The sequence below is a fragment of the Mytilus californianus genome, unplaced genomic scaffold, assembly GCF_021869535.1.
Source record: "Mytilus californianus isolate M0D057914Y unplaced genomic scaffold, xbMytCali1.0.p SCAF_9, whole genome shotgun sequence".
Classification (NCBI taxonomy): Eukaryota; Metazoa; Mollusca; class Bivalvia; order Mytilida; family Mytilidae; genus Mytilus; species Mytilus californianus.
In genome coordinates this window covers 67,450,647-67,465,409 of record NW_026262745.1, presented here as the reverse complement: position 1 = coordinate 67,465,409, position 14,763 = coordinate 67,450,647, and positions in this window count along the sequence as shown.

Here is a 14,763-nt window from a genome sequence, read left to right as displayed (position 1 = left end):
ACATTTCTTAATTCTTTTTTGACAATGTTAACAAAATCTATAAGTATTGATTTTTTGGCGTATTTCAGACTTTTGGACTTTTTTTTATTTCAAACTGTTCCCTTTGTTTTGTAGGTAATGAAGCAATATTTTCCTCAATCATTGCAAGCAGTTGTAGTTTCATTTTGTTTTCGTCTTTGCAAATTCGTATTCCTCTAATGTAGATATTGGAATTTTTGATATTTTTAACAGACTCGGTTATTTGCCAATCTAAATAAAATCATTTATGATGCTATCTGTGTTTATGTGCTACAAGGAGGTGAACTTTGACATGTTTTGTAAAAATTGCAGCGTTGGATCTAGTCTTTTTTGGTCCCTTATAGCTTACATAATATACACATCCAGTGCAAATAAGTCTGCTTATGTCGTTACATACATATTGACGGGAAGCCTGTAACGTCACAACGACAACATGCTTGAAATTAAGCATTGTTTTAGTGCAATGTTCTTTGTGTTTTTCGAAGCAGCAATGTTTTTGGACGGCATTATACAGGTTTAAAAGAGCTCAAGTGATTTTTATACTCGACAGTGGTCACTGGTTGGAAATTTCACTGTTTTACGCTGTGCAATTAATGCACAGGAACAATGCATAACAATGGACAAAACCTGTTCAACTACTTTTACGAGGCGAAAAAGAAAGTCGAACCATAAAGCCAGTAAACAATATTTTTTTTAATCTGAGCATGGAAATTGAAGATTATGTTATATATTTTATATTAAACGCATTCGTTGAACAAAAAAAAATGTATTATGAGAGTCCCAGACACTATATTAGTTGACAACTTGTCCACTAAATCCACGTGTTTTTTAAGTGGTAGTAAACTCGTAGTAGCCCACAATGCATTGTAGTTCATTGGGTCGATTGGTCAGTTTCTCAAGGCCATGTTTGCCTTATATTTGGGAAATAACTATGCAAATATATTCTGACGTCAGGAAATCTAGAGTTCCCGACCTGTTTAATAGTCGTCGTGTTTCTGTTCTTACCAATTAAACATTATTCAAAGATCTAATTTAATAATATATGTCAACACACCATATCAAAAGGGGAGAGAGGTGGTGGAACTAAAGACTGTTAAATGGTCGTATAGGCTTGTACTCAATTTCATACAATAATTCTGATATTTATTATCAAAACTTAAATGTGTTGTTTACAATTTAATTATATATATATATCATATATAACTAATTAATCAAATATGTTGCTAAAATTATGTTATGAAAAGTCTGCAAATGCATAATGTATAAAAAGAAGGTGTCGTGATGATTACAACCATCTGTGTTATTGATGGTTGGTCTAGACGCTCCAAGTATCTGATCCTGGTTGTGCAACGCTGGTGTATCGTGTAATACCCATGAAAATCATATATTTCTGGTCAATTGATGATTTGTCACGTTTATAATTTATTGTGGATGTTGACGTTGTGAATGAACCCCTTGTTGTTTTGTCTTTGAGAACATGATTGTCGATTTCAGATATCAATCCTTGTTGCTACTTTGGCCTAAAGCTTCTCTGGTTACCCCTTGTATCTCAATGTCACGATCTAGACACATAGTTTGCTCATTTATGTTCTCACATGGTCTTGGGACGCTTTTTGACCGATTAACAACAGCTGCAGCTGTTCCTTTTTCTTGTAGTGCACTGTTGAAATTTGAGGAATGTTTCAGTAGTAGATTGTTATTCAAAACATAGCATATACTACTGCTTAAGACTATCAGGATTATGAATAGAATACACCCAGTCCAGATGACGTAGTTTGTATAACCATTGTCATTTTTACGATCACCTATAACCAAAAAAAAACATTTACACAGAGTGTTTAACAAGTAATAAAAACGAAAACACGAATTCATATAAGAACGGATCATAAACCGTTGTAATATATAACACATACATTTGAAATAGTTAACAACTGCATACAATCAAGGATAACCTGCGTGCAACCTTATTTTTTGATAGAGTTTGTAAGTTCAGTTTTGTTTTTATCTTTGCGTTGTGTTGACGACCAATTGGTGGCCTTGGGCTGTTTCTGTACTTCGGTCGGGTTGTTGTCTCTTTGGCACATTTCCCAATTTCATTCTCAATTTATTGTTCTTTTGGCGTTTACATATCTCAGTTGATACATATACGTAATGCTCATGCATGTTTATACAGCATGTACTATATGGACATTATTAGATCGGTTAATCGTCTAACACATAAAAAAAAACTGATCCAACCAACAAAATCTTATTTAAGTGTTAGCCATTTTCGTTCTAGGCGTTCCTTAGTTTCGGTCTTTGATCATTGAAAATAAACAAGATTTAATGGTGTTTTTATGACAAATAGAGAACCATTTTACGTAATAGGATTACAGTTAATTTGAATGTTTATTGTTAAACGGTTATTAGTTTGATATTTGAAAGGTTAACATGCACCTTTCCAAGTATTGGTCGATATTCAAAATTAGATGAATATTTGATGATTACAAAAACATCATTCTTCAATGAAATGAAATGTTTTCGGCGTGTTTATGACAACTGAAACAACCTGTAATTCTTTGAAAACATTCATATTTTAAAATAAATAATATTACTACGGGAAAAGGATTCTATATAGGCAAAGCAGAAACATAAAGAGCGGATATTTTTTTTTTATTTAAGTGCTGAAAATATTGTCTTAAGTGCATGTACGAGTACATAATTTCATTACATATAAGATCATGCGTGTACTTGTTAAGACAGACGTTTTTACACAAAAAAGGTAAAACATTTGATTATATCGATCTTGATATCGTCTAAACGATATTCTTCTTACCATTTCCTGCCGTACTATACGTTTTATTTTCATAGTCATAAGTTGGTGTGTGATGGCTTTCATCTAAAAAAATATAGTGATAACAGTCAGTATGGTATTTAGATTTTTAATAAACAGTAATACTACAAAAGGACTTTTAACATATTTGGTTTTTGTTTAATTTGTCTTTTTAATATTTTTTTAAGTAACTGCATGTCTTCAGATAATGCATGAACTTAAGCGTAAAAAGGTTTTTTGTAGCACTAGTTATATTTTACTTTGCAATTATTTATACAAACGCTTATGAAATGTTTCTTCGTGAGATGATATACGCGCAATTTCAATTTAATAGATCAACATCTTAGTTATTACATGTAACATCAAGGGATTAATCCAAATTGGACTTTGAATGTCTGAAGTAGGATTTTTTCAATTGTATTTACTGTTTATATGTATATGTTTTATGTGAATCATGAGGGAGGTATTATACCAATGTAGCCAATATAAAACATAGCATAACACGAATGTGTCTATTGGACACGTATGTCACACTCGCACTATAATCCCAATGTTCAGTGAACCGTGCAATTGGGGTCTAAACTCTAATATGGCATTTAGATAAGAAAGATCATATCACACGGAATATGTGTACTAGGTTTCAGGTTGATTGGACTTCAACTTCATCAAAAACTACCTTAACCAAAAACTTTAACATGAAAAATTTTAACCTGAAACGGGACAGACGGACGGGCTAACGAACGGAAGAACGAACAAACCGACGCACAGACCGACAATCATAATGCTCATAATTGGGACATAAAAAACAAATAATGGAATTGCAAAACGGTCAGGCAACGAACTGAAAATTTACAACCAGCAACACACACACCATTCAAGTATTTGACATGCAGTATACAGATGTACCAATTATAAAGCCTGACGCATCAATGGTGTATACAGAGTCGGTGGATACAATTCTTGTTTAAATTTAGATATTTTGAAAATTGGAAGATTGATTGATTAATTAATTCATATATTTGAATATTGTTATGATAACGGCCAGTGGCGAGACGTTCATATTCCGAATAATTGAAACATGCGTTCGGCAAAATAGTATGCAAGTTCAGAAAAGTTGCTCCACTGTAAAGAAGTGCTGACAATGTTAGACTACTCCTACACCATAAGAACACCACCTGATATGACTGTGTATTTATATATCCCGGGGAAAAAAATATACCTGACTTACATAACTTACGTTCAATAGCTAACAGATACAGTGCAATACGGTTCTGCGAAATATTTGTTTACAGTTATTAAAAAAAGTTTAATAAAGAATGGATCGAACTATCGTTTACTTGAAAAATACAACATTGCAATTAAACGATGTAACTGTGTGTGTATGTGTGGCGTAGCTCTTAAAATTATAACATCTAGAAGATTCCAAAGTATTAAATCGTAAACCTTATATTACAAATTACATAACTAAGATAATATAATAATGAACAATATTACTTACTGTAAACAATATTCAAAGTATGTTCCGAAATATTCATGGGCAAGGTTGTTTGCTGGTTGTCATACATCAATGTAGAAACTTAAAAATAAGATCACAATACATACATGTATACATGTAGAATATTTGTTTTTTGTTTGATTGTTTGTTTTGTTTTTGTCTTTAAATCGTTACGATTTAACAACTAGAGATATAAGAAAGGATTTTCATATTAACTGTCCTGCAATTTACGTTATTGTGTTCTCATGTGAGTGTTTATACTCAATGATGATATTTATTCTGCAATTCACCATTTATTTTACTTAACGACAAGTGGCTAATATTACATGCATAATAAGTTTCATAACACATACATGTTAACAAACAATTCAGCAAATTAAATCTGCAGGTAGTTCTAGCAGGAAGACATAAGGACTTTCGGCAGTTTCATTGATTAATAGCATGAATATGATTAGAACGTTTGCCTTGCAAAAGGTCGTCTACTGATTCCCTAATCAATTGTCTTAATCATTTGTTAATTTACCGGGATCTTGTCATTCTCCATACTTTTTTATTGATTTAAATTAACTCTTTTAGCGTGGTTGACGAACAAATTTAAAACATGTTTTCAATGCTGACGTCTTCGATTAACTGCATGCTGATTTCACACATTCATCTTAGTGTCATTTAGTTTATATGAGTACTTTCGACCTGACCCTGGAATCGATATTGTTCAGTTAAGCGATTAATGAAATGTATGGACGTTTATGGTTTTATCCTTTTTAATTTCAATATATATGTGACATTGCTGTAAAAACAAAATGTGCAATTAAAACAATAATGAGTTTACACATAAAACTATACCTACGTTTTTCAGTCAAAATGTCAGAATGTAATGGTACGCATCCGTGTCTACTATCACACCTAAAACGTACGAAAACAATTACATTGAAGTTCATATATAGTACGTCCACATTTAAACACACTTGGTTTCAAACCCTGTTTTGTACTAGACCTTAAGGCGGAGCGCCAGATTTCAGATTTGAAACGAACTATTAATAGTTAACAGAAAGGTAAAACATTCTACACAGAGGAACAAGTGATCAGTACGCTGGAGTTCCTTTTTGACAACATATTTGTTGAGTTTGCAGGTAGACTTTTTCGACAAATTTTCAGCAATTGGAGTTCCTTCAGACACTTGTCAAAAAGAAGAAGACCAAAGAAGCCAGGTCATCTAATTTCGCATTCAGATATATTGATGATGTTTTTTCCATTATCAATCGAAAATTTTTGGATTGGGTTCCATTGATATATTCCTCAGAACTAGAAATTAAAGAAAGAACAGACACGGCTCCCTCCGCCTCATTTTTATACCTTTACCTCGAATTTGACATACACAGTCATCTCAGTACCAACATATATGACAAACGAGACGATTTTAATTTTGAAATTAATCTCCTCCACCTTTGTAGCAATATACCAACTTCACCTGCATAATGAATATACATTTTCCAACTTATTCGGTATTCAAGAGCTTGCAGCTACTTCTAAGACTTTGTAAAACGTCACCAGTGTCTGAGTAGAAAGTTGATGAACCAGGGGTATGTCAAAGAACGTCTCGTCCTTTTTCTAAAAACGTGTATCGGAAGGTACAAAAACCTTGTTGATAAATATTCCGTATCAACTTCACAAATATACACGATGGTCTTGAAGTATAAGTTTTGGGTACTGACATTGTTTATCATCTTAATAACGTGTTATAGTATCCTTTTATTTGTCTTTATGAATATTACGTTTACTGTTTAGTCTGTTTTTGTGATATCTATTTGATGTGACTCTGTGCTTATACATCCCGTCATAGTTTTATTGTTCTACGATAATTTTGTATTCTTGTCTTTGATTTCTTGCTAATGTGCTTTGTCTATATGCTTTTTATGTTTCTTTGATACATATGACGTGTGTCGTACTTTTACATCCCGTCATTGTGTTATTGTGCTATTGTAAAATTGTTGATTTCTTGTCCTCAATTTTTGCTAATGTGCTTTCACTTTATTTCTTTTTATATTTATTTGATACATGTGACGTGGCTCTGTACTTATACTTCCCGTCATTGTGTTATTGTGCTATGGTAAATTTTTGTATTCTTGTTTCTAATTTTTGCTAAATAAATGTGCTTTGTCTATATGCCTTTTGTGCTTTTTTGTTACAAATTTGTTTGTTTTTATAGTGATTAAGATTATAACACAATGTTGACTGCTGTGTCCCTATTTTTGACATTTTTCCGTATTATGTCTGTTTGTTTTGTTCACACATCGTTGTCAATTTAATGAGATTTGATGCGACTGTCATACAAGTGAGAGGTTTAGTTAGCTATAAAACCTGGTTTAATCCACCATTTTCTACATAAAAAGATGTCTGTTCCAAGTCATAAGGATGACATTTGTTATCAATTTATTTGATGTGTTTGAGCTTTTGATGTTGCCATTTGATAAGGGACTTTCCGTTTTGAATTTTACTCGGAGTTCAGTTTTTTTGTGATTTTAATTTTTACAAGGCAACAGTCCACATGCAGACATATAATCCTTTCTGAACTACTAGCTTTCCAATATTTGCTCAAACTTTATAATGCTTTCACGTTCTGAGCAGAAATGCAGCCAATTCTACTTGCAAATTAATTGTTTGACCATAACAGGGTATAGAATCAGCACGCCATCACAAAACCACTAAAGCGGTACACAATACGAGTGTGGACGTTAACTTAACGGTTATCAAATTTTTAAGCCAATAGACTAAATTGTTCTCCTCGTTACTTAGTATATAATATAGTGTGTACGTTTAGTACGGAATATTTTAGTTTTGTGTAAACACATTGTACACGTTAATTTCAACTGTCTGTCCATGGCTTTACTCTATTCTAAACCATTGCATTTGACAATATAAGAAATAATGACTGTGTATTTGTGGTTTTTCTTCGATTTTGGAGTTGTCGATTGTCGTTGGATTCTGCTTACATTAGTGTAAGGTATATATGCTTGGTATTAAAAAGAGACCATGCAAAATCTAAGTTATAAGCAATAACAATAACAAACAAAAAAACTTCTTTAAAATGATAAGGATTAAAATATAGGCGATTAATTTCAAACATGGAAAAAAACTAGATGTTATGTAAACGCCATTGAAATAAAAATTGACACATGAGGCTCTCATATTTTATTTATTTCGCTTTTTTTTATACCAGTCCTAAACAGAAGCAGTTCATGTTTCTTTTCTGAAAAAGAAGGCGTTAGAAAGACATTAAATATTATTTGAATTCAGTACATACCTTTCCTCTTCTGTACAGTGACATGTATGCGCACATTTGTTCCCGAATTTATTCGCCGTACAGGGTTTACAAGGTTCTCCATTTGATGTTGTAAACCCTTTTTGACATTCTATAAAGATTAAATAATGTACACTAGTTACATCCCTTCTGAAATAATTACTGTATAGTTATTTTTTATACAAATAACATTTTATTTCCCAATATATTGCTATGTTCGTAACTACACGTTATTTCCATGAAAATGTCTTAATGATATGTACGAAAACATACACAAAGTTTGATATAATTTGTTATTTCTTTTTTAGCATGTGTTATTATAACATTTGAATGATTCTTTTTTTACTGTTTTACGGTAGTAAAAGCGTTAATCGAGCGTACATTTTTTTTTCGAAGCGCGCTCTCTCTCTCTCTATATATATATATATATATATAAATTTGTTTTGCATGCACACGTATAAAAATTGCGGTTTTTATCCAACGCAATCATAGATTTGAACGTTGTTTTCAATTTGGACTTGTTTATATTTTTTCGTTTGGGCTTGTATTATATTTGCCTTCGGGTTTATATGATCCGTTCATCCTATTTTGACTCCTCAAAATCCAAGAGTCTATCCTAAATTGAGGTAAATTATGTGGCCTTCCAAATACCGTATCGATTCCTAACATCACCGAAGAGACATTAATTGTCGAAATCCGGATATGGTGTACAAATTTTTGCACCTCATGTTTGCGGTATACCATCTTTTTCGCAAGTTTATTGTTTACTGTTTGATAATAAATTAATAAGATTCATTTTGTTACATCTTGTGAACCGTTTATTTGGCAATCGTCAATGGCAGTCGGCAGGGTTAAAGAACATCAGTTGTTCGACCTGCTAGTCAAATGCGTTTTGTTAAAATATACTTTTCACTTTTTTGGTCTTTTGGAAAATGTTGGTTGTGCTGTATTTAGACCCCTCTAACAAGAAATTTGTTTTGCATGCACACGTATAAAAATTGTGATTTTTATCCAACGCAATCACAGGTTTGAACGTTGTTTTCAATTTAGACTTGTTTATATTTTTTCGTTTGGGCTTGTATTGTATTTGCCTTCGGGCTTATATGATCCGTTCATCCTATTTCGACTCTTTCAAAATCCAAGAGTCTATTCTAAATTGAGGTCATTTATATGGCCTTCCAAATACCGTTTCGATTCCATACATCACTGAAGAGACATTAATTGCCGAAATCCGGATATGGTATTTGGAAAATCCGGATAACGGTATTTGGAAGGCCGTTTATTTGGCAATCGCCAATGGCAGTCAGCAGGGTTTAAGAACATTTGTTGTTCGACCTGTTAGTCAAATGCATTTTATTAAAATATACTTTTTCACTTTTTTGGTTTTTTGGAAAATGTTGTTTGTGCTGTATTTAGACCCCTCTAACAAGAAATTTGTTTTGCATGCACACGTATAAAAATTGCGGTTTTTATCCAACGCAATCATAGGTTTGAACGTTGTTTTCAATTTAGACTTGTATATATATATATATATTTAGACTTGTTTAAATTTTTTCGTTTGGGCTTGTATTATATTTGCCTTCGGGTTCATATGATCCGTTCATCCTATTTTGACTCCTCAAAATCCAAGAGTCTATCTTAAATTGAGGTAAATTATGTGGCCTTCCAATAACCGTTTCGATTCCTAACATCACTGAAGAGACATTCATTGTCGAAATCCGGATATGGTGTACAAAAAATCTTTGCATCTTTGTTTGCGGTATACCATCTTTACCGCAAGTTTATTATTTTCTGTTTGGTATTAAATTTATAGTTAAGATCTATTTATTACACCTTGTGATCCGTTTATTTGGCAATCGCCAATGGCAGTCAGCAGGATTTAAGAACATTTGTTGTTCGACCTATTAGTCAAATGCGTTTTGTTAAAATATACTTTTTCACTTTTTTGGTCTTTTGGAAAATGTTGTTTGTGCTGTATTTAGACCCCTCTAACAAGAAATTTGTTTTGCATGCACACGTATAAAAATTGCGGTTTTTATCCAACGCAATCATAGGTTTGAACGTTGTTTTCAATTTAGACTTATATATATATATATATATATATATGAAATGTGCTTTGATCAATATACAAAAACAGTGATATTGTATTATTGCCAATGTGACAAGTATCAATCAAAGTTAAAATGACGTGGACGTATGCAATTATAGGCACGCTTTAACAACATCATTTAAATTATGAAATAGAATCATTCATTTCAATGCTTTCCTGGTAAACCAGGATCACCAATGATCTTTTGTTGTTGTACTCGTCGGAGCTATTTATTTTTATGCAATCATTATAATTAGTTTTTTGTTATCATTTAGTTCATATATTTAATGAGTCACATTACCAAAACAAATAATTAAAACTAAAAACAGTATTTTAATAGATTATTCAAAGAAGTGTTATGTACAGCATTTCATGTGGTCTTAATCTCTTATACAATTGTTACGTTGCTTACACAAGAGACTTTATTTAATGTTTATTTTCTGTAACAACTACGATCGTTTAAAGATACTCTAAATCACTAATCGCGTTTTTTATCATGTTCAAACACAATGTTAATCATGCCTTGAATGGGATCATCTTAATTTGCGATAACGAATGAAATATCTGGTTTACAATCAAGAGACAAACAAAGATGTATTCAAATTTCTCAATTTGTCATAGAATTGCATTTTACCGCTTCGTGTTTTTTTTGTTTTTTTTGTTTTTTTTTATTATTAATATATTTATTTTATTTAATTGTATCTTATTTTCTTACTATATAATTTAAGCACTTGTGAATAGTTGTTTCATTGACAATTATACCATATATCTCGAGTCATATTTATAATAAATATTCATGTTCACTGCACCCGACAGCAAATACAAACTAATAAGCATGCACAATTTTATTGTTCCGTTATAACTGCATACTAATATAAGAAATATTAAATTATTTACACATAGTTTATTACTTTGTACGCACCAAAGCATTTTTCATTCTTCTTTTCAAAATTTCGGCAACAGAAATTTTCCATATAATATGTTGTTTTTCCAAAAAACGATGCACTTGAAAAGATAAGCACAATTTGTTATAAATAATCATTTTGAGCGTCACTGTTGAGTCTTTTGTAGACGAAACGCGCGTCTGGCGTATATACAAAATTTAGTCCTGGTATCTATGATGAGTTTATTTGAAAGAAAATTTTACAAATCATTCATTTTTTTAAGCCGAATGTGGCCAAGTTTGCGTTTTTCGATTTTCGTTTTGTATACTTTGTAATTCTCAAATGCGATAACATGAAAACGAGATATTGGCCGCTTCATGCTTTCAAACACCATTTTTCATTTCGTTCTCTTCAAATGACTTAGTGATTACATGGGCATCATTGCAAAACTCGTAATACATAATGTGCTCATCTTGGTTATGTAATTCATTTACCAAAACGTTTTATTCACAAATGAATCTGTTTCATGAAGTTTTGTTAAAGGTAATGTCCATTTGAAATAAAATTTAAACTAAGTGTGACATCCAAATATTTACGGCATGTTGATCATAAAGCATACATGTCTGAAAATTGTTTGTTATACCGAATTTGGGTGGTGGACAAATGTTATTATTCCACTGACTATCATACACGTGAGAGGTTTATCTATTTATAAAACCAGGTTTAATCCACCATTTTCTATATAAGAAAATGCCTATACCAAGTCAGTTGTTATCCATTCGTGTGATGTGTTTGAGCTTTTGATTTGGCCATTTGCTTAGAAACTTTCGTTTAGAATTTTCTTCGGAGTTCGGTATTTTTGTTATTTTACTTATAAATAGTGAAACTATCAACATTTGATTGGTTGAGACTATCCCATGTGACATAAAACATAACTTCATATTCACCAATAGTAATCATCGTTTTCAAATTAAACAAAGTAAAAAAAAATTGTCATTAAATAGATAATAAGCCTATGTTCGGTACTGTGTATTAATGTTTATGCCATGTTTATTTATAAAACAAAGCCGATATGAAACATTGTATAAAAAAAATATTTTATGTTTATGAAGTACAAAATTTATAGGCATTTGAATAATACATGTATTCCCTTTATGTTAAGGAAATATGCAGATTTAGTTGTATCTTCAAACGTCATATTTCCCCTAGGTAATGCCGTTGGGAAATCTGCTTTTCTTGGTAGAAAAAATCTCCATACCTTCCGCAGGTAAGAAAAATAAATGTATTTAATCAAACGCAGTCTGGTATCAATGTATGGTTGTGTTCGTAATGTTTTGTAATACATGGGGAACATCAATTCGTTTATTTCAGTTGGTGAATTACTTAAAACTGTGTTTATCAAATTACTTTGCTATAGAAGGAATGTATAAGGTAATGGTGCTTGCTCAACGTCCTTTGGCAATTAATAACTGCGTGTTCAGGACGAGAAACTATATTAACAATTTATACAAAAGGTGGTTTCTGCAAGGTAGAACAACAAGGGTGAACGGCGGAAAATATAGACGGTCACTGGAAAACACTGCCATGTTAGATTGAGATAAAACGTGTGACTTGCAACAGGCCATCCAAGGATTTGTATAATAAGAGCTTAATTTAAAAATCTTTGGGTCATCTTAACACTCCTCAAATAGTTTGTTTTTTTTTATAAAAGAGTGTGACAACTTTTCCAAGCGAGGCATTGGATTTCACGTCCTCATTCCTACCGTACTGCAAAACTGACGACCCTCTATAAAAAAAGTTTGACTTCCTATTTGAGGAAAACTAAATTTAATGTATTGCTATATACCCAAGTTAACTCAAATACATACTATGGATGTTATAGCCGGTCACAACATGTATACAAAGTTATATTGAGACATACACTTAGTCATACCTTTTTATTGTTGAACAAATTGTGTGTCCTTGATCCGAGAAACCTTTTGAACAAATGACAGCAAGCACAAACATCAGCAATTTAAGCATTCTGTTAATACCAGTTTGACAGTGAATGTGTACTAACCAATTGATAGAGCGAGTAAATGGATAAATATACAAGGAAATATTTTTTTTTTTATATTCTAAAACAGATTTGTTCCCGGAAGGATCGATGTCTCTATATTTGGGAATTCAAAATAGTATGTACGACTGTTTGCTAATATTTCATGTACTATTCTTTGCTGTAGAATAATCGAAATTTAGGAAAAAGGCCATCATTTAATTTGATTTATTGAATGTATAGTTATATATCACAGTTTCAACAGTTTCAATTATGATTTTTAGTTTTATGAAAAACAAATGTATTTAGAAATAAAGAATCATGCAATTGTCGAATCGCTCTTAGTAGACAGTTAGTCTCTATCCGCATAAAATTCAAGGGTTAATTTTGAAATCTCCAACTCTGTTTCTAATTTTATAATTGTTTCATTGTCTAGTTGTTGAATTGTTTAATCGTATTAGCTAATGGGTTTAATTTTAGTTTAAGTATGAATGAATAATGAATGTGATTGTTTTGGAGTACATATCACCCTAGGAGTATCAAACGAAAATTATATTTCATGCCAGAAATATTTAGCAGGCCACAACTATAAGAGACTGAATCTTAAATCGTGCATGAATTAACATTTTAAAGTAAAATGTATAATAGTATAATAGTTTACTTATCTGATTATTGTTACATTTATTAAAGATGATGTATATCTTTCTGACAGGACGCGTAGATAGCGTGAATTTAAGGATGCAACTGAATGATTTTTAAAATACCGATGGATTCAGTCGAAGATTAAGCCAGGCAATGGGTTAAAACGCAAGAAAAAAGACGTAGATACTCTTTCCGAATGGATAAAGGCTGCGAGGTCGTTGATACAATACAGAATTAAGAAAATGAATGGGTCTATCAATACCCATGCTACATCAATATTTAAAGACCCAAATGTTGCAAAACACTTGTCCTACCTCTATGACATATGTTAACATCCCCGCAGATAAAGCCCCGTTTTGTGTGTAAATCACATTACATAAACTGAACATATACCCCACGACACTTACTAAAGAGGAAATCCTGGATACTCATAGGTCTGTTCTATGTTCCTTTGGATTACAACCAAAAACAATGGAGAACTGGATATTCCATCACAATACTTGATACCAAAACTTCATAAATGTTCTTACAAACAACGGTATATTGCTTGATCTTCCAAGTGATCCAAGAATCACCTTTCTAATTTATTAACATCAACTTTATCAGCTATCAAAACCGGGCTCTAAAGTCATTTTGAAAGTACCTATTCTAGAGGTGGCGTGAATCAGATGAGGACGTTAAAAAAATCCAAAGATCTGAGCCGGGTTTGGGATTTTTTCGCTGCGTTGAAGACCCATTTGTGGCCTTCGGGTGTTATATAATCATTGGTCAGATTGTTGTATTATTGACATATTTCCCAATTTTTATTCTCAATTTGATACAATTTTAGTCTCTTTCATCTTTAAATAGTATCAAAACATTTGACTTTTCTACACTTTTCCAAACGTAAAGACGAATTGAAAGTGTTGGTATTAATTGATTCGATTTATAAAAAAAGAATGGCCTACGTAGATTGAAGTATCTTGTCTCAGGGAGGAATAAATCCTTTATTTTTTAAATCACTCTGATTCAAACTAAAAATTCTCTGAAACTGACATTCTTGCCAACTTGTTATTTTATTCTTATGAGGCTGACTTCATATAGCAACTTCTAAGGAAGAAATTAAAGAAGTTAGCAGTATCCTTTAAGTTTACTTTATATAGATGACATTCTCTGACTAAATAATTAAAATGTGTGACTATGTTGAACGCATCTGTTCCATCGAACTAGAGATAAAGGATATAACAGAGACACTTAAGATTGTCTTATATCTTGACTTACATCTAGAAATTGACAATGAGGATCGGTTGAAAACAAACCTTCACGACAAAAGAGATGATTTCAGATTCCCAATGTGGACCTTTTCATTTCTATGTAGCAACAGTCCAGCAGCTACTGGATACCGAGTATATATCTTCCAATTGATACGAAATTCATGGGCTTGTATTTCCGTTCGTGATTTCCTTGATAGAGGGTTGCTGCTCACAAGGAAAATATCAAACCAAGAGTTC